Here is a 24467-nt window from a genome sequence, read left to right as displayed (position 1 = left end):
ACAGAAGAAGATGCTCTCCATGTGGTTTGAATAAAAAATATTCCCCATAGTTTGGGCATTTGAATGCTCGGTCCCCCGCTGTTGATGTTGTTTGGGGGAGCTTAGGAGCTATGGCCTTCCACTAGGAGGAGGTATGTTCTGGAGGCAGCTTTGAAAGTTTAGGTCCTCACCATATGCCCAGTTTGTCCTTTCTCTTTCAGGCTTGGAATTCAAGATGTGATCTTGCAGCACTTGTTCCAGTGGCCCAGGCAAGTTATACAGTACTACTCTTTCTCATCATAACAGGTTTTGTAACTTCCTGGAACTGTAAGCCCAAATGAATTCTTTATCTTTTAAGTTGCGTTGCTGGGATCACAGTAATAGAAATGTACCCAATACAGCCCAGAAATATATTTTTTCTCAGATATTTATTGAGTTATTTATAGCATTGCCTTTATCACTTCATTAATGCATGTTAAAATAAAATATACACAATTGTTCATTTTATTTATTTAGGTATAATCTCTTTCACAGTGGACATTTACTCTAACTTGGGCCAATATTAATAGCATGCTACAATAACTGTCCATTTATTTTTAATAAATGTTAACTAGTACTTACTTGATCCAAGCCAACTGGGTCAAAGCAGGAATAAGACACATGTAATCATACACATTAATGAAAAGCTCATATTTTTTTTACATCTCTGTGTTTACTGCTTTAAATTGGAGCTTACATTTCACTATCAAATGTACTGTTTATTATTTTATTTATTTACATTTCAAATGTAAATACATATCTACTATATGAAAGGTTAGAATCAATGTAGATCCATCTAAATATCCACCAACAGTTGAGTGAATGCTAAAAATTATAGATAGATATATAATATAATTTAGCTACAAAGAAAATATTTTTTTCTCAAAAATAGTTGGGTTTGCAATGTATAATCTTAAGTGAGGTACACAATCTGAGAAAAAACCTAAAACAAAGCATCATATGTTCATCGGATATGTGGAATCTGGCAAGTAATATACGTATACACATAAAAAATGCATATGTGGCAAAAATATAACATGTAGAAATGAAAACAAGAAAATCTCAATATTAGGTGATGGAGAAAGATTGAATTCAGCTAACAGACATGACTTATGAAAGAGGATATAAAGTTAATTGCTTACTCAAATCTAACTCTTTGATTTTTTTTTTATTTTTATAGTAGCTGATTTGTTTTGTTTCTTTTTGTTTTTCGAGACCAGGTTTCTCTGTATAGCCCTGGCTGTCCTGGAACTCACTCTGTAGACCAGGCTTGGCCTCGAACTCAGAAATTCATCTGCCTCTGCCTCCCACGTGCTGGGATTAAAGGCGTGTGCCACCACTGCCAGGCTTAGTAACTGATAAGGGGATAAAAATAGATTTGATTGTTTGCTGCGAGCATCAGCATCTGTATTGGTCAGGCTCTGGCAGAGCCTCTCAGGGACAGCTATATCAGGCCCCTGTCAGCAAGTGCTTCTTGGGTTTGGTGTCTTCAGATGGGATGGATTCCTAGGTGGGGTAGTCTCTGGATGGCCTTTCCTTCAGTTTCTGCTCCGCTCTATGGCCCTGCATTTCCTTTAGGCAAGAACGAATCTGTGATAAAAATTTTGAGATGAATGGGTGGCCCCATCCCTCAACCAGTCACTGTGCCTATTCACTGGATATGATCTCTACATCGGACTGAGCATGGGGACCCCAGTAGAAGAGTTAGGGAAAGGACTGAAGGAACTGAAGGGCTTTTCAATCCCATAGGAAGAAGAACAATATCAACCAACCAGACCCTTCCCTCAAAGCTCTCAGGGACTAAACCGCCAATAGGGGTGGAACTATGACTCCAGTTGGATATGTAGCAGAGGATTGCCTTATCTGGCATCAATGGGAGGGTAGCCCCTTGATCCTGTGGAGGCTTGGTGCTCCAGCATAGGCGGATGCTAGGGCGGTGAGGCAGGAGTGGGTGAGTGCATGTGGGAGCACTCTCATAGAGGCAAGGGTAGGTGAATAGGATGGGGAGTTTGCAGAGGGGAAACTGAGAAGCAGGACAACATTTAAATGTAACTAAATAAAATAATAAAAAAGTACATTTGATAGTGAAATGTAAGATCCAGTTTAAAGCTACAGTGTCTCCATGCCAAGAGGCTCTTCTACTTGTATTGAAGTCTATTGTAATGTACAGACGTTGAGTCTGATTAATTTGGTAGGCATGGTGTCTTTTTATTTATTAGGTTTTTTCTTAGTAATAAATTTTACACTATTTTAAGAGTGCTTACTTCTAAGTACATAAATATTAAGTTTTTCTGTATTTATTTAATACCTCTACAATAATATTTTCATTTCTCCTCTTATAACCAGAATGGGTTTCCTTTCCAACCTGGTAAGGTAAATCCTCTCCAACTGTATGGGAGAAAGAACATGTGCGTTAACAGGCCCTCATAATAGAGGTTACAGGAGCTCAGTTTTCTTCATCCGTGACTCAAACACATTGCTATGTATATACACTTCACACTGAAACTACAGTGCCCCAGGTGCTGGGGAACCCATAGCACCAACGTAAATCTAAAAAGTTGTTGCTTTGCTGTGCTTTGAATCCTGTGCCTTGCTTTCTAAGTGTAGCTCTGTTTCAGTCTCCTACAAATCCAATCTATATAAGGGCATCTTCTGAGTCTTGTTACAGCCCTGCTGCTCTAGAGCTACCCTACCCTCTCACAAGAAGTTCTCCAGTAATCACCCATCATCCTCACCAAGAAGCAAGTGATAAAGAGTACAAGCAAAGCAGTTCCTTTTGTTTATTTTTATTTTGTTTCTTAATCTGAAAATCAGTATACAGAGACCATGAGTACCAAATTAATTAGTAGAATCCAATAACATTAGATCTTACCTTCCCTAGAGAAGTTAAACCAGAGATAATTCACAAAAGATATGAGAAATAGAAAACAAATTAAGATGCTAAGAGAAACATGCATACTATATACTAAAGACTTTTAAAATCACATTTGTCTATAATAAAATAAACAAAACCATACAAAATGAATACTAATTTAAATACTCAAAGTATCTGGCCTTAAGACTTAAGCTGGTGAAATTCTCAATACTGAGTTATTGTATATATTTTCAATAACTATGAATTATAGCTAAGAGATCAAAGCAGAAAAATAAATAACGTATGGAACATTTGGTTAATATAGACAAAGAGAATGCAACTCCAAGAAAAATCTCAAATGAAGAGAACACAAAACAGAGTAACAGAAATGAAGAGTATATTTGATTGATTCACGATATCATACAGTGTAATCAATGAAAATGACAGTGAGAAAGACTTCTTGAACTGAAATTGGGGGAGAAAAATAGAATGACAACCAAGTATAAAATCTATGACCATGAATTCATGCATATGTATATATACTATGTAGCATAATAGAAGGAAAAGAAAACAAACAAAATGAGATTATTTGTATGTTAACAACTAACAACGTCACATGACATAAAATCAGAAATACAAAAACATGAGAAATTTCATAGCTTGAATAATGTCAAGCTATACTCAGGTACTTGGTATGCTGTTTAATCTGCATACAGGGATATATGAAAAAATTTAAGAAAAAAGTTTACCTAGAGAACATAAACAAAAATATGTCACCATTGTACAAAACGCAGTAGAAATTAAGCCCAAATGAAAGAACTTTTGACTAAATCATCCAGAATAATTTTCATTCCATGGGCAAGTGTGAGAGTTTTGTTTTGTTTTGCTTTCCTGTTTTTGGTTTTGTTTTTCAAGACAGAATTTCTCTGTGTAGCCCTGGCTACCCTGGACCTCACTTTGTATGTAGACCAGGCTGGCCTTGAACTCAGAGATCTGTCTGCCTCTGCCTCTGCCTCCAAAGTGTGCATCGTAATTCCTGGCAAATGGGGTTTCTTAAAGTAAAACCTAATTCTAGACTCTCAGTAGCTTATTTAATGGAATTACAATGTAAGTTCTTATAAAACAATGTACTTTTTCTATAATAGTTCAACAGCACTGGTTGTGATATTAGACTTTAAAATCCCCTCTGTTTTTTTTATATTTCAAACTAATATAAACACTGCTTCTGGCACTCCCATTGTTCATGCCCTATATGCACATTTAGAGGCAGAAGAACTCTTGTTCTTCTCTACCTGTATCCAATTGAAGGGATTCCCACTCTGAGATTAAAACAATGTAACTATTATGAACATTTCCACATCTTCATCCTTCTCCAATATACCAATGTGTGGACATAAATATGCAGTGACTGTGTGTGTCTCACACACACACACAAACATAAACACAAACACACAAACACATAATCTTTTATGATGATAGCATTTTATAACAGAATCCTGCCTATCGTGGAGTCCACTTTCTTTAATCCTGTCTACATTCATTCTGGGGCCCTTCTTTATTAAACTCAGAACACTAGCATCTGTTTCCTTATCTTTCATATCCTTATTGATTTCCTATTCATGAATCAAATTATTACATAAAATTTGGGCAAGACATAGCCAAAGTGTGCCACTTAAATATTCCTTTAATTGGAAGCATAGCATCGACTTTTATAATAACACACTTGAAACAAATATGGCTCACATAGCACTTAGAACATTGTCCATTTTTATTTAGGTATCCTGAAATTCTTTTTCAGCCCTGAGAACAAAAGGAATTAACACAATCAGGTTTCCCATTACATCCATATTCATCTGGCTAGCAGAGGCATATGCTCGGAGAATTTCAAAGCTGATAAGATTGAAAGGGTTATTGACTCTAAACCCCTTATTTCACACATGAAGAAACAAAGCCTCAAAGAAGTTAAAGGGCTTCCCAAGTTCAAAAAAAAGTTTATTCTAGAAACTTCCTCTTGTTGAAATCCCTCTCTTAGATCAACTCATTCATTTTTTATTTCATTTATTGAATATCATTACATAAGCCAGTCAAATTCACCAAAGGCATTTATTATTATTCAAATTGTGAAGGTAAGTCAACTCGAGATAGAGCATTAACATAGTAAGATAGTATTAATATGACTTGGTATTTTTATAAGATCTACACTATTAGTATGCACAGAAATTGATTTTCAGTGAATGTTATTCCTAAAAAAGCTAAATATCAAATATTCAGAATTTCAATATACTTCTCTTTGGGTTCTTCTACTGATTTCAAATTGAACGTAAAAAGTTCATACTTCAGGTATGTGCAAGACGTACTAAAATATATCAATATTTCAGCAATTCAAGTAACATCTGGTATAACTGGTAAATCATGGTTATTATGTCAAAATGATTTGCATGGTAAGACTATAGTGACTTCCCCCATTCTACCTTCAGAGAACAGCCCAAATTGTCCAAACTTTGTCAAGTTCTGGATTTATATTCACTGTGCTATTTCTTACTTTCTATCTATCAGTACAACTCTATATAGCTGCATCTACATCTATACCCATATCTGTCTCTATTACTAGCTATTTAATTATATATACATATATATGTATGTATATATATACATATACATGTATATATATAATTATATATATGCATATATAATTTTGACTTACAGGTATGTTTCTGTGTAAACAAACTCTACATGTGTTTGTTTACCCATGGCAATTAGAAGAGAAGATATTAGTTTTCATGTATCTAGAGTGATAGGCAGTTGTAAACTGTCTTACATAGATGCTGGGAAGTAACTTGGGTCCTATAGAAGAACAGTAAGCACTCTTGACAAATAAGCTATTCCTATAACTCTAAAAACTATTATTCCTACAAAGAAGCCTGCACTATTACTTACAAAGTTCTATATATAAGAGACCAGCTACCATCACTGATATTAAAGATAATCCTACTACAATAAAGGTAATTTCAACTACAATAAAGGTAATTTTGGATTATCATTTATTTCAGAAATTTTCTTTCTCTTTTTTCTTTTTTTTTCTTTACTGAAATCACAGAAATCAAACCAACCAGAAGAAACAGTACAGCTGTTGGTGTCTGTAATTTTTAAAAAATATGAGGAATGTCATGGGAATAATAAACCAGTCTGAAAAACGGTAATGAAGAAGTGCAATCAGTGAAACAGCTCGTCTTCAGAGAGTCTTTTGTAGAGAGATATGAAATGGGAACTTCCCAATCAGCTGTCACTAAAGAAGAAGATCCATGCTTTTACAACCCTTGTTCAATTATTCTAAAACTAATTCCCTATAAACCTTCATAACTAAACTCTTGATTATGAAATGGATAACCAAACTTCATTATGTTTACAATAATAAGTAAAATTATGGATATACAATATTGAAAGACATTTGTTTTCAACTGAAGAGCTAGTTATTTTGTTAGAAGATGGCATAAAGTATTTTAGGTTAAATGTAGAAATTATCTATACTAATACATGGAGAACTTATTGAAAATCAGCAAGTATAAAGTATTAGTAATAATGATTTTAGTTATTTTGTGTATTTATATAGTATGAGTTAAGTGCTAAATTAAATAACAAGTATTTTGGAAATATTTTTGTTTATTGCTTATTGTGTTAGGACTTTTAATTATTATTTGCAGATTAAGAAACTGGTTTGACATGCTACAATTCACAAACCCTAAGTAACAGGTGCGGGTCAGGGGGACTCAAGAATCTCATTGTGAATGGAAAATAGACTAGCCATCCTAGGTCAGCAGCAGTCTGTTTGGGGGGAGAGGGGAAGGCAACAGGCAGGAGTAGGTGGTGGTGAGGATAGAGGGAGATAGTACTGGGAAAGACAACCAAAATCGGAGGCATCTCTGGAGTGAGCTAGAAGTCTAGTGGAATGGAAACTCCCAGGGATCTAACAGAGTATATCCTAGTAATGGAGGATATGCAGAGCTTGAACCACCTATCTCATGTAACCAGATAAAACTTCTAGTGGAAAGACTAGAACAGCATCCTAGCCATAAAACCTCCGGCCTACAATTTGTCCTACCTTCAAGATGTCCTGGAGTAAAGGGAGTAAAGGTGGCAAAGAAATTGTGCAAGGAGCCAACCACTGGTCAAATTTGAAAAGGAGAGAGGGAGCCCACCCCTGACACTGCCTGTAGGACGAAGAACAAGGGCTGGATAGTTCAATGGTACCTAAAGTTATTTTGCTGTATTCATAGATTGATGCCTAGCTCAATTATCATCAGAGAGGGTTCCTCAAGCAATTGATGGAAACAGACCCCAAAATCGACAGAGGAATATCAAGCAAAGCTCACGGAATCCTGCAGAAGGGGCGAGTAAGGACTGTAGAATCCAGAGGAGCCAAGACACCACAAGAAAACGCACAGAATCAACCCGGGCTCATAAGGGCTCACAGAGTTGGAAAAAGGAAGGTAATCAATTATTCTCACATGCCATTTCATAGGACTTTGGTAAGCCTTGAGAGTCACTCTCTTTTTTTCTATCCTTATTCTCTATGAAAATAAAAGGAAAGACATTTTGAGAATTTGTATTAGCTGCAAAATCTTCGGTGACTTCTGTGATATAATCTCAGAAAAAGACTTTCTTACTTCTTGAAGGAAATTATGTAGGAAAAAAATTAACTGCTTAGGAAAAGTTACTGGAAGGAAGCAGAGAGACTTGTGAGAGAAAACTGTGTTTCACATTGAAGAGGTTTCTTTATCATATATTCAAACTTACGACACAAGTGCATGTAAATGAGTAAATTCTAATTTCTATTGGCAATATTGGTATGCTATTATCTATAGACTGAAACTCTGTAGTTACCATCAGGAGATTCTATTTGATTTTCCTGAGGTATTCTTACTGACATTTTTTAAAAAAACAATTCTGCATGGCGGCAAGCTCAAAGTTCACTTATTTTGTACAACTTGTGATGATTTGAAATCCCGCAACTGTAATACTAATGTTGTTTAGAGAGGAAGTTGTCATGAATATGCAAAAGTTTGTTCATTATCTCTGTGGGAAAAATGGTTTTACTTTTATCTGCGTACTTTGTTACAAAGAAAAATAACAAATATAAACTTTCCAATAAGCTCCATTCTAATAATAATTAACCTGATAATTATTAATAGCTAATAATTAATCCTCATGAGGTAGTGTGGGGAAAGTAAAATAAAAGGTCAAGTGCAATTAATCCAAACCAAAGTTCAGTCATGAGTCCCACGTTTCCTCACTCAGAAGAAAAGGATATTGTACATCAATTAGCAATATTTAAAAACTGGATAGAAAAATAATTTAAAATTTAAATATTACTAAGCTATGTTATTATCTTGTCTTTTCATGTAGGTTTATTGCATAGCTAAGTACTGAATTGAGAGTGAACAATGTTATCTTAAAACTCCAGTCAATATCTCATTTTCAAACCTATACTGACTTCAGATCAAGTAAATTACCACCAAAGCAGAAACTTGCATACTGAGCAAACTTAACAGCATCTAATTTAACCATCGGAGCCTTTGTTAGATTTTTAAATAGCTTACACAATAATTCATGCCAGAAGGTGGCACCAAAAGACTCAATTTCCAAAATCATCTATTAATAAATACATACGATTATTCTAAATTTAGAGTTCCAAGTGTAGAAAAACAAAGTTGCAAAGGTGGACTAATCTGATAAGAATATCCTGTCCATTAGAAAAATGAGCAAAACACAGGTTAAGAATATTCTTCTTTTGATTTAAGTTCTGTTACTGAAGAGCTTCTAAATGAGTTCTCATTGTTAGGACTCTAGGTGTTGACATGAATTGCAAGGCCTCATAAAGTGGTTATTTGGGAAATCAAGTTATACTCCACCGGCCAAGGGAATGCAAAACATTTCCCTCCTGTGAAACATCTGTCCAACATTATGCACTTAACATTGAAGTCATGAAGGAAAGATTAGTTTGTTCTAACAGTGTAAGAACAAGAAGAGAAACAGATGCTGAGGGCGAAGTTGGGGGAAGAAGAAAAGGTCACATGTGAAAGAGGATAAGGTTGGTAGGAAAAGGAAGCAGCAGGGAGAGGAGAAGAAAACAATTTAAAAAATCAGGAAAACAAGATAATCAAATGTGGGAGCCATGAGAAGAAAATTGGCTTAGCTGGTCTAGGCACTTGCTGCCAAGTCTTTTACAGAGTGAGGAAGACACAAGAAGAAGAAAGAAAGAAAAGTTTGAATTTGTAAAATTGTAAATTTGCCATTTGCCTTAAGAAATTTACATGTTAAAGAGGTACATCCAACTTAACCTGGTTAGGGTTTTTTGTTTATTTGATTTTTGTTTGTTTGTGTTGTTAGATTAACACAATCTGTTGTCGTGTGAGAAGAGAAACTCAATTGAGAAAAATACCTCCATCAGATTGTAGTCAAGTCTGGTCTTTTGTTGATTAATGATTGATGCGGTTGGTCTGAAACTCACTCGAGGCAGTGCCACTCATGGGCAGGTCATCCAGAGTTGTATAATCAGACTAAGCAACCCACAGGAAAAGGAGAGCAAGCAAGGCAGTAGTATTCCTCCATGATCTCTGCTTTAGTTCCTGCTTCTCACATTCTTACTTTACCTGATGACAGATTAGATAATTTGTATGTCAAATAAAACCTTTCCTCCCTAATTTGCATTTGTTCTGTATTTTATCACAGTAATAGAAAGAAAACTAGGATGCAACATTAAGAGGGAAAATACATATAGAATCAGTAAAAGATGCAAAAGCAAGTACATCTTTAAAATCTCCTGGAGAATTAGTCCTTAAATGTTTTATACAACTGTTATTCTCACTGGTGCTGTTCCTTTTTAACTTAAACTTTTCACCTAGAAATGTATATTTTAATTTTTTACCAATGAATGCATATTAATTTAGAGTTTAGACCAGTAAATCAAGACTTTTTCATCAGCCTCAACTCTTTCATCCTAAAACTTTCAGAACATCTTCATTTGATAGAGGAAATAAAAGAGGAAACTTCCTAGACCATAAATTATGAAGTTTTCTAAAATTCTGGCCCTTGGGACAAATATAGTAAAATATATACCTAGGACAAATTTGGAATGTTTGCAGAGCACTGCGTATGATGGGTTTGGTTTTAAGGAAAATGGATGTGAAAGATCAGTTCTGAACTTTCCTCAACAACACACTACCAGATGCCAGAATGTCCCACACATCTGCTCACCATCATCATGTCAACTTACGTTTGTAAAACAAGATCTGCATTAGGGTACCAGTCACTGCTTCATGATGACACTCATCAGAAACAACTGAAAATGTTTTTGCCATGAAATAAGCATGGTTGTAAGTAGTACTTTGCAGCCTATGTCTGATTACATCTGTTTGCCAAGGAGAGCCTGGGAGAGAAAGGCTCGTGTTTGTGTTCTCATTTGACTTTATTTGCACATTACTAATAACTTCAAAATTGCTAAATACCCATGGAAATTTTTGCTTAAAATTTTTAAGAAGCAAAATTTGCTTTCATTGATATAGTTAAAATACTTTAGAGTCACTCATACTACTTTTCAGTATTTTATAAATGCAGATGTTGAAATTATAATAATACATAATGTATCATTCTATATAGGTTATAATAAGAAATGCCAATTTCCATTCAAATCAGAATAATAGGCTCTTGAATAATGAGCATGGCCAATTTAAAATGACCTTTATAGAAAATGATTTTAGGTAATCAATAGTAATTTGGGAGAATAATTCCATTTATGCCTCTCACAAGAAAATGTTCGTGTTAGCCTTTATTATTTTGGCTTAGTGTTGTTACCAAGGAAATAATGTGAAAAGAATATATTTTCTTCTACAAAATGTATAATTATTGAAATTGCTGTAATTGTATTTATTTTTTTAGTCTTTGTGCTTTCGTTCTAAGATAAGCAAACTGGACAAAAAATATATAATTAAATTACATAATTAGTATATATGTGGGTGTGCTAATTTAAAAAATTTAAATAACACTTACTTTATGATTTTTATTGTTCTGCATCTTTTCTGTATTTTATATCCTTTCAAACTACATTGGAATTATTGAATAAACATAAATCTCATTTTAAGACATTGGAAAGTTCAAAAAAGTAGTTTCAATATTTTTAATTCTCCTAAAAGGGAGCAGACTGTAGAGAAGCACCAGCCTGACCTATAGTATCCCAATGAATGCCTTCAGTCCCTGAACAGCTAGATGCTGGTCACCTAACTTTCAAAGCTACCTTCATTTTCTGTGGCCAGAGTCAGCCTGCCTGTGAGTTACCATGAGACTTGAATTATTAAGGAGAGCATGAGTCTGCAAAGGAAACACTGAGAGGTGAAAGAAGTATCTGAGTACAGTAACAAGCAAAATGGAAATGAACAGAAGAAAAATAGAGAGAAAATTAAAATATTCAAGGAAGGTATATTAATCTCACTCCAATACCAGTTTCACTAATCCATCAAACCATTTTCGTGATAATACTGAAATTGATTGAAAATGCTAATAAAGCAGAGTTTAATAAAATTTATTAGGAAATGAAAGTCAAGCAAGAGAAAACAATGTTAGAATGATTTTCCTTTATATTTCAGAATAATTCCATTCAATTCAGTGGAAATTCAATTCCCTGGTGAGGCCAGAGCTGCCTAAGAGCATTAAACAATGGAGCCTGAAAGTAAGTGGTTGGTCTATTACTTAAAAATAGGGGAGGAAGGGACCAGGTGTGTGAGCAGGAAACAGGCACTCATTCTTGTGCTCCATCTCTGTCTATGGTTTTGTGAAATCAATATCAAGTCCAGTGACATGACATATGCAGAGCAACTACTCCCTGGCATTGACTGGTCCCTAGGCCTGCTGAGTTAATCTCAAAATGTCTGCCCGCTACCCTTTCACCATAGCAACAAAGTATTCTACTCTTTTGATAAGTGGGTAGTCATGTACTCAAGTCTATTGCTGTTTCTCACATTTTAGTTATGGACATTGCCATTTGATTTCAGCTTTCAGCAGCTGGTTTTACCCATGTTTCCATTTCTCTCTCTCTCTCTCTCTCTCTCTCTCTCTCTCTCTCTCTCTCTCTCTCTCTCTCTCTCCCTCCCTGCTTCCCTCCCTTCCTTCCTTCCTTCCTTTCATTTTTTTCCAGTAAAGGATGTTGTGTGCAGAATTCTTCTGCTTAAAAAGATGTCATAGAAAATTAATTGAAAAGTTTACTGAGAATCTAAGCTCAGAGAAATGTCATTCTGTTGGCCAGCCTATATCTGCTTTTCATTTTGAGTGAAATGTTCTTTTGTGATTTTAGCATGCATTCAAAATTGTGACTCTATTTAAGCTCAGAAACCCTCAATGTCCTTGCTCAGAGCTGGTTTGAGAGGTGGCAAGAGAACAGGAAGACTAATTGTTGATAAAGAGACAAAACATGAAAACAAGAAGAATAAATATTTTTGTGTGAATCATTCACATCAGGTGTGCTTTAGTCTTATAAGTTGATGTACAGGAAAACAGGACTTTTAATGGCAAATAGGTTGCATTTTCTTTGGGTGCATTTTTCTAAAATAGATATGCCCAAGTATTGTATTATAAGTATATTCAGACATTGCTGTAGGAGTCACAATTACATATCTTGAAACAGACTTTATTTTTGATAAAGCAATCAGCAACCATTTCTAAGATTCTTGGCATCCTTTACTAGTAGGATGACAATTGCATTGTTATCTATAATTATTAAAATGTAAAAACTAAAATAAGGTTAACCTGGAGAGTCAATTTATGTACCTTTTCATGACAACTAATATAAAACAAGACAAAATATAAATGTATTGCATGAGATACTTTTCATACTGGGCCTTTAGGTAGAGAAGTTTCTTTCAAAAACAATAAGTGATGTAAACAAAAATAATCTAAAATACCCCCACTTTGTGTGTTCTCAAGTGTTTTCAGGCTATCATAGAAGTAGCTTATTGCTAATTACAAATAGAATTAGTACTTCTTTGTGAGCCACATTTTCTATGCAGAGAAATATAAATAAACAATCACTTCACAGAATTTTTAGCAAATAATACCATATTTGAAGGCTTGACAAGATCATTTGAGTTACAAGAGAATCCATTAATTTGTATTGTGTACTAATATATGCATAGACATATATATGTATGTATATATATATATATATAAGCTTAATATGTCTTAATAAAATATATTATTTATGTGTTCATCACATATAAAAAGTTAGACTGAAGACAAAAGAACTATACTATACAAAGTTCTTTCCTCAAAAGAGGATATTTTTAAAGCAATGATTAGTCTGTTAAATTCAAGCATTTGCATGCTTCTATGTAGCCCTTGACTCTACTCAAAGTTCTTGCCTGCACATACATTACGGCCAAGATTCTCAATCTCGACTGAACGTGATAAGCACCCAGGGATCTCTTAAAAATCATGAAGCCAATTAAATCTCTATCTTTGGGGAAATTATCCATGAGGCAGTGTTTATAAAGCTTCCCAAGTGATTGTAATATGCAATGAGAATAGAAAATTACTATATTATAAAATGTTCTAAAAGGATCATAACCGGTCTTTCTGCTCTAGCTTCTTCCAAAGCAGATAATTTTTTCTACTGAGTACATCATTGGGGAATTACAAAAGAAGGTCAGAAGGGTAAAATGCATCAACTTTCTCATGCAGCTCAGAATCATACCTCCATAAGGCTAGAATTTGCAGCCAGTTTCTTTTTAATGAAATTCCATAAATTTATTTAAATCTTTTTATTTTAATTTTTTTAAATTTGGATGCCAAGGAACTTTCTGCTTGTCTATGATACTCTACAACTAGGCATACTTATGCATAGGTGAAAGGGAAAGATCCACTTACTGGCATATAGCATGATCCCGATGAGGTATTTAATATGGGGAAGAGAGCATGTTTGTGTTTTATCTGCAGTGTACTGAAGGAACATGGTGTCCTCCAGGGCGACAAGTGAGACATGCTGGTGTCAGGACAAGGAATGAGGCTGATCTGTGAGCTTGCTGAGTGTCCTGACAATGGTGACTAGGAAGCTGTATTGGATATAAGTTACTGACCCACCTAGCTTACCTATACCCCTGATGGGACAAGTTGCCCTGCCTCAAGTTTTTAGACCTTGTAGAACAGAGAATCAAAAAGAAAAGTTATAATGAGTCTTATATTTTTCTTAAAGGTGACCAGTTATTCAGACTCAATCATGGACTGGTCTAGAAATCAATCCAATATTGGAAGTAACAGTCTTCATTTGGAAGTCTGGTTCTGGTTCTGGAACAGTCTTCATTTGGAAGTCTAGTTCTGGACATTTTCAGAGACATATGTGGAAGTTAGCTGTAGGAAGTTCTCTAGGATCTGGATTTCAAACAAATGTTAGTACATGTGTTAAGGTTCTTTTATTTATGAAGTTAAAATTACTTTTGTTTCTTCTACAGTATTCAATGTAAATTCCATTGATTGTAGACTTTCTAATTGTGTTAGTGTTTGAAACCCAGCATGTCAGTTATGGAGGTCTATCAACCAGCTTTTGTTTTATTGCCCTGAGTATCACAGAACCTTGATCTTCTGAAAAAAGCTTGCAAGTACTAGAAAAAGTGAATCGGGCTTTAAGCAAAAGCAAGAGGGTAGTGGGCTTGATTATTGCTGGTATAACAGCTTTTACATTAATTGCTAGCACCATTGCTTCTCCAATTACTTTGACACAAGAAGTTAAGACAACTACTTTCGTTAATCATTTATCAAAAAATGTTACTAATGTGTTAAATATACAAGAGGATATAGATAGGCATTTGGAACAACAGATTAATGCTCTTAATCCTATTCAAATTATTGGAAGGAGATTCAGAGTTTAAAAGTAAGGAGCCATCTTAAGTGTCATGCCAAATATCATTGGATTCATGGTAGTTCTAAAATTTACAGTGGTAGTCATTATAATTAGGAAAATGTTTAAAGACACCTGCAGTGTATTTGTTATAATTCTAACACCTGTCTGGATGTTTTAACTTTGCATAGTGAGATTATGAATTTAAAGAATGCTGTTCTGCTGAGTGTTGATGTGACAGATACTGCTGATAAAATTATCCAAGGCCTGAGATCAGTGTTTCTATTTTGGTCAAGCTTAAAGAATGGCATATATAGCTTGATAGCTTTTTGTCCTGGGAGTACTTATATCCCTGTCTATCATGTTAAAGCTTGTCTTTAACAACATCAACATGTTGGCAGCCAAATTACATGGCTTGAACCTGAAAATGTACCCCCAGACAGCATTATTAAATTGACAGGCTGGCAAGCCAAAAGTGGGTAAGACTCTGCACAGAGCCGTACCAACCTAAGACAGAAGAGCATTGCTTTGGGTAATACATATTCCATGATGGGTAAGGAAAAAAATTCTTGGCAGAACTACTTAAGACAGGCTCAATCTTGTTTATGAAATAGCAAAGGGGGAGAGGCAGAGACCTTTTGAGGCTTCTTGGCAAGAATCTGACATGAGTCAAGGACAAGGAAATTAGCTGCTAGGCAGAAATATGACATTGGCCAAAGACAAGGAAGTGGCTTCAGGAAGGAATTTGACATTAGGCTAGAACAAAGAAGTAATTTCAGGCAGGAATCTAAATATTAGGCTAGAACAAAGAAGTAATTTCCAGTAGGAATCTAAAGCTTAGGGTGGGATAAGGAATTAGGCTTCAGACGTGAAAATGACTTTGGGCTAGGACCGGGAAGTTGGCTCAGATATTTTGGTCATCCTAATAAGACCTTAGAAACAGTGATCATGGGATTTTGTTTATTGCCTTGCTTGTTCTTTGACTATTTGTATTTATTGTCTTGCTTGTTCCTTGACTATTTGCATCTATTGTATTGCTAGTCCCTTGACCTAGAACTGACCTTAATACTTGCATGTAATTAAAATGGTATAAAAGCAAAGGAGGAGGGGATGGGATACAGGGTTTCTAGGGAGGGGAAATGGGGAAATGGAATGACATCTGAAATGTAAATAAATAAAGTATCCAATAAAAAATTAAAAATTGAAAAAATTCCAGAGACTCTTAATTATAAGAAATATTAACTAAGTTTTATAAAACATATTGTCTAGGGCATACATAGTTATGTCTTGTCCACATTAAATTGTCTATACTTTGGTAGATGTAATTTAATGTTTATATGTCAATAAAAACTATAGTTGGTTTTAAAGTGTGCATTAGTATTATTTATTTCTATTTAGTAGTATAGTATATTAGTAAATGTAATCTTTACTGTGGAACAATAAAGACTCTGAAGTCAGAGATGTACTATTTACTTTCTTTTTTTGTCGCTCCGTTATCTTATATAAATTATTTTAAATAAAATATACTTATGAAAACATGTGGTAATTCCTTCACTTAAACCTAAGGAATTATATTCAGTTTCAAATGTAAGTATATCACTGTTAACATCACACTTTTGTATCTATCATCTATCCCTCTATCACACACATATATTAGTAATATATTTTTATATAACAAGATATATATAATTTGAAAGTTAAGTCTCAATCCTCATGGTGCTTCTTATAGACTTTCCAGAGAGAAAAGTTTTATAAGACATATAGAAAACAAGTATGGAGAATTCAGTTGAAGTGACTCACATTAACATGGAGAAGAATAAGTTTTAAAACAGGCCATCTTCAAGCTATAGACCAGGCCAGGCCAGCAGCACAGCAGAGTAAGGAACCTCAAAGATTATGGTAGATCTAAGTCTCATCCCAAAGGGATCAGAATAAAGAATTAAACAGTGTCAGACCAACAGCCTTTCTTCAAACTATCTGAAGATTTTATGGAGTGATCTGAAGGTATGAGATTAAAGTAGTCTTTTCTTTCCCTTTGGGGTGAATGGACTCTTGGTGGAGTAGCTGGTGTCTGCACACTTTGAGGTAAAAATTGTTCTTCTCCAGTCCATGAACTCAGACATCATTGTCTTCAGGAAATACTTAGGAATAATCACATGCCAGATGTCTAGATATTATTTAATCTAGCAAAAGAGACCTTTCAAAATTAAGTACTTCAGTGGTTAAATACTATAACCCAAAATGACAGTACTCATTATTAATCACATGAAAAGTTAAGACAAGGTGAAATGGATGTTTTGTGAAGGAACCTGAGGAAAAACATTTGAATAAATACAAAGAAGCAAAGTTGGATTTAACACAAGAGTATGCATAGAAACAAGGTCTTATAAACACAAGTTATTTGAATCACAACTCGAATTTCAACAAGAAAGAATCCACCACAAATTACTCTTGTGCATATTGAAGGAGAAATGCAAACACCATCTTAATCAGCTCTGAATCTTCTTATTTACAATAATAACTGGTGTGTCAAGACATGCTTACTTGTGCAGTAATGGACACTAATGTTATGGATATAACCAAGCACTTTCTGATTTGATTTAAGTTCATTTCCACAAGAAGAAACTATTTCTGACACTACTATTTGGCCAAGAATATGTAGCTAGACAGGTCGTAGGTTCTAGGGGAGAACCTGCTATTATTCTATTAAATGTGAATAGTACTGATCATTTATTTATCATTATACCATTTATCATTACACCAACAGTCTAATACATCTCTCCACCTCTCTGTTACAGCAGAGGTTTACTAACACAGAGACCTGTAACTGGTGCCGGGGAAAATACTGCACAATGCTAGAACCTGAATGAACCATGCATACCATATCCCTTTTTTCAAGGGTTGCGGATCACTATGAAAGATGAGCAGCAAGAATATAAGAGCAAATGACTGGGACTATAAGAAAACAGTGGCTTCTGGACACTACAGCAGATGTGTCTAATATGTTTTAAATAAAGTTACTGTGAATGATTTTAACAGCCCAATTATTTAACGAAGCTAGTAATAGTGAGTTATATCAACAGAAAAGATTTTTCTTAGTGTTGTTTCCTTTGGAAGTGGAAATTCAAAAACAAAAAGATTCAAATATTTAGAAATTGAAGGAAATTATTTCTATCACTGAGTCTATCTGAATCATTTTACTAACAATGACTCGATGTTAGTTAAGCAAACCTCATTTCAGACTTAAGGTCTCTAGAAAGCATGGAAATGAATCTATTTATTTTTATTTTTGTTTGTTTTTGTTTTTTTGTTGTTGATGTTATTGTGTTTTAATTTTTATTCAATTATTTTATTTATCTACATATCAAAAGTTGCCTCTCTTCCAGGTCCCCCTTTCCTAGCTCTTCACCCCCTCCATCACCCCCTCTCCCCCCACCTCTAAGAAAGTGCTCCTGCACCTGCTCCCCCACCCTACCTACCTACCACACCTCACCCCCACCAGCATCCCACTTCCCCGGGTCACCAAGTTTCTACAAAATTAAGCATATTTTCTCCCACTGAGGCCATACAAGGCCTGCTACACATGTGCCTGGATGATGAACCAGCCTATGTATGCTCCTTGGTTTTGGGTTTAGTCTCTGGAACTCTGATGCGTCCTGGATAGTTGACACTGATGTTCTTTCTATGGTGTTGAAATCCCCTTCAACTCCTTCAGTCCTTCCCACAAACTCTTCCATATTGATACCTGAGCTTAGTCCAATGGTTGGCCAAAAGTATCTGCACCCCATAGAAGGAATAACAATAGAATGAACCAATCAGACCCTCCCAGAGCTCACAAGAACTAAACCACCAACCAAAGAGTACACATGGATTGGCCCATGGCTCTAGCCCCATATGTAACAGAGGATGGCATTTTCAGATATCAATGGGAAGAGAGGCCCTTGGTCCTGTTAAGGCTCCATGACCCAGTGTAGGGGAGGGAATGCCAGGGCAGGTAGGCTGGAGTGGGAAGGTGGGTGAGTAGGGGAGCACCCTCATAGAAGCAGGGAAAGGAAGGATGGGATAAGGGGTTTCTGTGGGGGCAAACTAGGAACATTTGAAATGTAAATAAAGAAAATATCCAATAAAAAATAAGAAAAAGAACTTCAGACCTGTTTCACTTATAAATATCGATGCAAAAATGCTTCATAAAATTCTTACAAATGGAATGGAAGACCATATCAAAACCATCATTCGTGATGATCATGTAGGCTTCATCCCAGGGATACAGGGATAGTTCAATATAGATAACTCATTAATGTAATCTACTATACAAACAAATTCGAAGAAAAAGTCACATGATCATCTCATTAAATTCTGAAAAAGTTTTTGACAAAATCTAACACCCCTTCATGTTAAAAGTCTTGGAGAGATTAGGAATTCAAAGCCAATACCTAAACGTAATAAAAGCAATATATAGCAAACCAAATGTTAATATCAAATTAAATCGAGAGACACTTGACGAAATCCCACTAAAATCAAGGACAACACAAGGCTGCCCACTGTCTCTCTATTTATTCAATATAGTTCTTGAAGTTCTAGCTGGAGCAATTAGACAACAAAAGGAGATCAAGGGGGGGTTGGGGATTTAGCTCAGTGGTAGAGCGCTTGCCTAGCAAGCGCAAGGCCCTGGGTTCGGTCCTCAGCTCTGAAAAAAAAAAAAAAGACAAAATAAAAGGAGATCAAGGGGATACAAATTGGAAATGTGAAGTCATGGTATCATTATTTGCAGATGATATGATAGTACATATAAACAGTCCCAGAATTCTAGCAGATAACTTCCACAGCTGATAACTTCAGCAAAGTGGCCATAAAAAGTTAATTCAAACAAGTAAGTAGCTGTTTTTTATACAAATGATCAACTGGCTGAGAAAGAAAATTGAGAAACATCTTTCACAATAGTCACAAATAATATCTTGGTGTAACTCTAATGAAGCACATGAAAGATCTGTGTGACAAGAACTTCACATCTCTGAAGAAAGAAATGTGTTTATTTTTAAATTACTTTTTTTAATTTTAAGGGTGCAGGGAGAGTACATATGTCATAAGACAATAGGGCTTGTCTATAGAGTTGGCTCATTCCTATCCACCATGTGGATCTTGGAGACTGAGTTCAAGTTCTCACCCTTGGTTTCCAGTGTTTTTACCTGCTCAGCTATGTATTTGGTCCTTGGCTTTCTGTAAATCATTAAATGTGGAATTATATGCTTTAATACTAACCATAAGATAATAAAATGAGATAAAGATATTTTTGAGTGCCCAGTGGATAGTGATCTAATATTCAATGTCATTCTGCAACTCTGTGGAGAATAAGCTATGGGGTAAAAATGGAAGCAGAGATAACGCATAAGTATATATTTTGTAGTTCAGTAGAGAGATTTTGGTGATTACAAATAGGATAAAATAGGATGAAAAGTCACACTCAGTATGCATTTCAATTTCTAAGGAATTAATTTACTGCTGAACATTAGACAAGCTAAGATAACTAGGTAGAAGCCACTAGTATATTGAAAAGATTGGTATGTATTTGTAGGATGAATTGTGGCCAAACTTAACTGTTAGAAATTGAATAAGCTTTTTGAACATTAACACTTGTGTTAGAAAATTAACCTTGTTACTGTTGTGTTGTTGTTGTTGTTGTTATTTAATCGTTTTTACAATTCTGTCATTATCCCTCACTCCTGGTCCTCTGAGACTGTTCTTCATCTCATTCTTCCTTCTCCATCTCCAAGAGAATGTCTCCACAACCCAACCCCCATCCCACCAGACCTCCCCACTCCCTGGGCCCTCAAGTCTCTCAAGGATTAGGTTAGGTGCTTCTTATCTCAAGGAGTGCAGACCAGACAGTCCTCTGCTGTCTATATGTTGGAGGCCTCAGACCAGCTCATGTTTGCTGCCTGGTTGATGGCTCAGTATCTGAGGAATCTCAGGGGTTCTTATCACATATCATGAAGGCTGGACGTCGTGTGTGGGGGAATTTGAGGGTGGGGAGGTGGGAGTGGGGGGTAGGTGGGGGCACATCCTCATAGAAGCAGGAGGAGGGGGGATGGAATAGGGAGTTCCTGGATGGGAGGGGGAAATGTGGTAAGAGGAGAACATCTGACATGTAAATAAAATATCCAATAAAATAAATTCTTAAAAAATGAAAATAAAATTCTTAAGAAATGTGCTTGTTTTCCTAGGATGAAATTTAATGGATACAGCCCATTTAGAGATGAGTGTTTCAAGGTCTCTCACTCTTGTGTAGTGTCTGGTTGTTGATCTCTATGTTTGTTCCCAGGTGGAAGCTTTTTTGATATTATCTGAACAAGGCTGACTAAATCATACAAAATCATTAGTAGTTATTTATTTCACTGTAATTTTTTTCCTTTTTTAGGACCAACATTGTTCGGTTTTACCCTAGGTTCCTGGGCTATTGAGTATCGGGTTCTTAGCGAGCCAAGCAGTGTCAGGTGTGTGTTCCATATCATGGAGTAAGCCTTAAGTTAAAGCAGATGCTGTTTACTTACTCCTACAAACTTTTGCCACCATTGCTTTAATATATCTTACAGGTAGTACACCATTAGGGCTGGCTTGGTGTTTATGTTTCCCTTTTGACAGAGTGAAATTTACAAACAAAAATAATAAATGGATGTCTACATTTTATCATTTAATTTTTGAATCTTCAGCACTGGCTAAATGAAATCTTAGAATGATTCACTTAAGAAAATGCTTAGAAGGATTTCACTTAAGAAAATAATTTGTGCTTAGTTAGTATTCTATATGAAAAGAGCAGATTTGCTAATGATAACACCAGAAACCAGAAGACGTGTGTGTGTGTGTGTGTGTGTGTGTGTGTGTGTGTGTGTGATGCCAGAGAACATAACACAATGACTTTTATATAATACTGAATTCCTGGATGTATTCCTACATTGTTTAATACAATGAAAAAAATCATTTTGCTTTAAGAATTACAATTAAAAACAACAGTAAAAACTAATTTCAAAATGTAAAATTACAATAAAATATATATGTATACAGAATATAGTTGACATTGTAAGGGAGAATCATTAAATATATGTTGTACTCTCCCACTTCTTTGCCTCTGTCACTCTCCTTTTCTGTGTGTATGTGTTTGTATATGTGTATATGGTTGTGCATGTCACTGAACAACTTCATGCTTCTTTCCTCATTATTCAGATGTTGTCTGTATTCCATTTTTTTTTTGAGATTCATCATGTAGTTCAGGCTGACTGGTTAACATGACAGAATTCTCCTGGACTCTGTCTTACTCCTAGCAATGGGATTTCAAGAGAAAGCCACAATAAATTACTTTCTTCATGGGTTCTAGAAATTCTACTCATCACTTTCGGCTTCAGTGTAAGTACTGACTGAACTATTTCTGTTCCCTTTAGATACAGAGTAGATAATTCTACATCCTTTCTTTAAAAAAAAATTCAACATTAATAACTGCAGTGAAATTGGGCAAAAACCAACACATAATTGGAAATATGTATTGAAATAGCAAGTTAGGTTTTTAAAAAAATCTCAATAATGGCACAGTATTGAAAATGATATGATAAAAAAATCTTTACTGTTAGAGTAAGTACCATGATTCTATATCATAGTTGTACTTAATAGACTTGATGAATTTAGTTAATTAGTTTTACTATAATCCAGTGGTCACTTACTATTCTCACAATTTACTCTCTTCCATTTGTTAGTGGTATGAAATAAATTTAAAACAAATAAGCACAGGACACATGAAGCTCATGAAGAAGGAAGACCAAGTGGGGGTGCTTTTGTCCTTCTTAGAAGGAGCAACCAAATGTTCAAGGGAGCAAATATGGAGACAAAGTGAGGGACAGAAACTGAAGGAGGGGTCGTCTGGAGACCATTCCACCTGAGTATCCATCCCATGCGCAGTCAACAAAGGTAGATGCTGATGTGGAAGTCAGGAAGTGCATGCTGATAAGAGCCTAATATAGATCTCTCCTCAGAGGTCTGCAAGAGTCTGACATATTCAGAGGCAAATGCTCACAGTTAGCCATTGAACTGATCATGGAGTTCCCAATGGAGGAGTTAGAGTGAAGACTGTTCGAGCTGAAATTATTTGCAGCCCCATGAGGAGAGCAACAATACCAACCAACCAGAGATCCCAGGGTCTAAACCACCAGCCTGGGAGCACTTAGGGAGGGATCCATGGCTCCAGCTGTATATGTAAGGGTGGAGGGCCCTGTCAAGCATAGGTGGGAGAAGAGAACCTTGGTCTTATGAAAGCTGGACGCCCCAGTGGGTGGGAAATTTGAGGGTGGGGAGGTGGGAGTGGGGGGGTAGGTAGAGGTACATCCTCAGAGAAGCAGGAGGAGGGGTGAGGGGATAGGGGGTTCCTGGGTGGGTGTGGGATGGGGTAGGGGGATACCATATGAAATGTAAATAAAACATCCAATAAAAAAGTAAAAAAACAAATAAGCAATATATTTGATTTAAGTGAATCAAACTGTAATAAATTATGACTTACTTACCTGTAGGGTAAAATAAGAAAAAAACTAAACAAACTACATCTGTGCTTGTAAACTTGTTTGTTTGCTTGTTTATACTGAGTTATTTACCCATGATGTGCTAAACTTAAACTTAGAATAAAAAAAAAAATGATTCCTTTAAGAATAGCAAGGGAGCTATGGGATGATTTAGCATTATAGGGTACTGTCTGATATTCCAGAGGACCTGAGTTTGTTTCCCATATAAACATGCTATAATGTCACCCGTTCCACTGCAATTCTGGTGATCAAGGTAATGTGTCATATTTTTTCATGCATACAAGACAGACAGATTCAATCAGGCAGGAATTTAGGTTTTAAAATGTGAAAGTCTGTAACTATCTGTGGCTTCCGTATAATGTTTCCTTTAATGTGATAATTTTATTTTGAATTTGTTACTTTTATAAATATTTATTTTATTCCATGTGAGTGTGAGTGTATGTGTGTGTGTGTGTCTGTATATGTTTGCACACACCTATGGAGGCCACAAGCGGCCATTGAATTGTCAGGCTTACAGGTGGTTGTAAGCTGTTCAATGTGATTATGTGAAAACAAAGTCAAGTTGTCTGGAAAGTGACCATAATGTGTAGCATACATACATAGTCTACACATTTTATTTAGGACGCAGACTTGGAGTCGTCTAGGAATGCATACTTATCTATGGATGGATAGATAGATAGATAGAAAGATAGATAGATAGATAGAGATACAATAATATGCCATGTATATGACATTAAACTATGATGTGCTTTGAGCAATGCAGGAAGGAGGAAATAAAATCTTTAAAAATTTTGCAGCATTTTTAAACACTTTTTAAAAATTTATTAATCATTTTATTTGTTTACAATTCAAATGTTATTCCTCTTCCTTGTCTCCCCTCCATGAATCTCCACCTGATTCTCTTCCCCTTTGTTTCTAAGAGGATGCTCTTCACCCCCCCACACTCCTGCCTCACCCCTCTAGCATCCTCATCCTCTGGAGCATGAAGTCCATAGGACCATCTCCTCCCACTGATGCCAACACTTAAATACCACCTTGCCTCAACTATCACAGAATGCTGGAAATGGACAACAGAATTTCATTTTCTTTCATTTCTAAATGCTAAGGAAGTCTAAGATCAAAGCTACAAGAGTGTTCACTTTTGGTTAAGGCTTCAAGT

The sequence above is a fragment of the Grammomys surdaster genome, unplaced genomic scaffold, assembly GCF_004785775.1.
Source record: "Grammomys surdaster isolate TR1022 unplaced genomic scaffold, NIH_TR_1.0 126531, whole genome shotgun sequence".
In the NCBI taxonomy this organism is placed as follows: Eukaryota; Metazoa; Chordata; class Mammalia; order Rodentia; family Muridae; genus Grammomys; species Grammomys surdaster.
Note: the sequence above shows the minus strand (reverse complement) of the source record.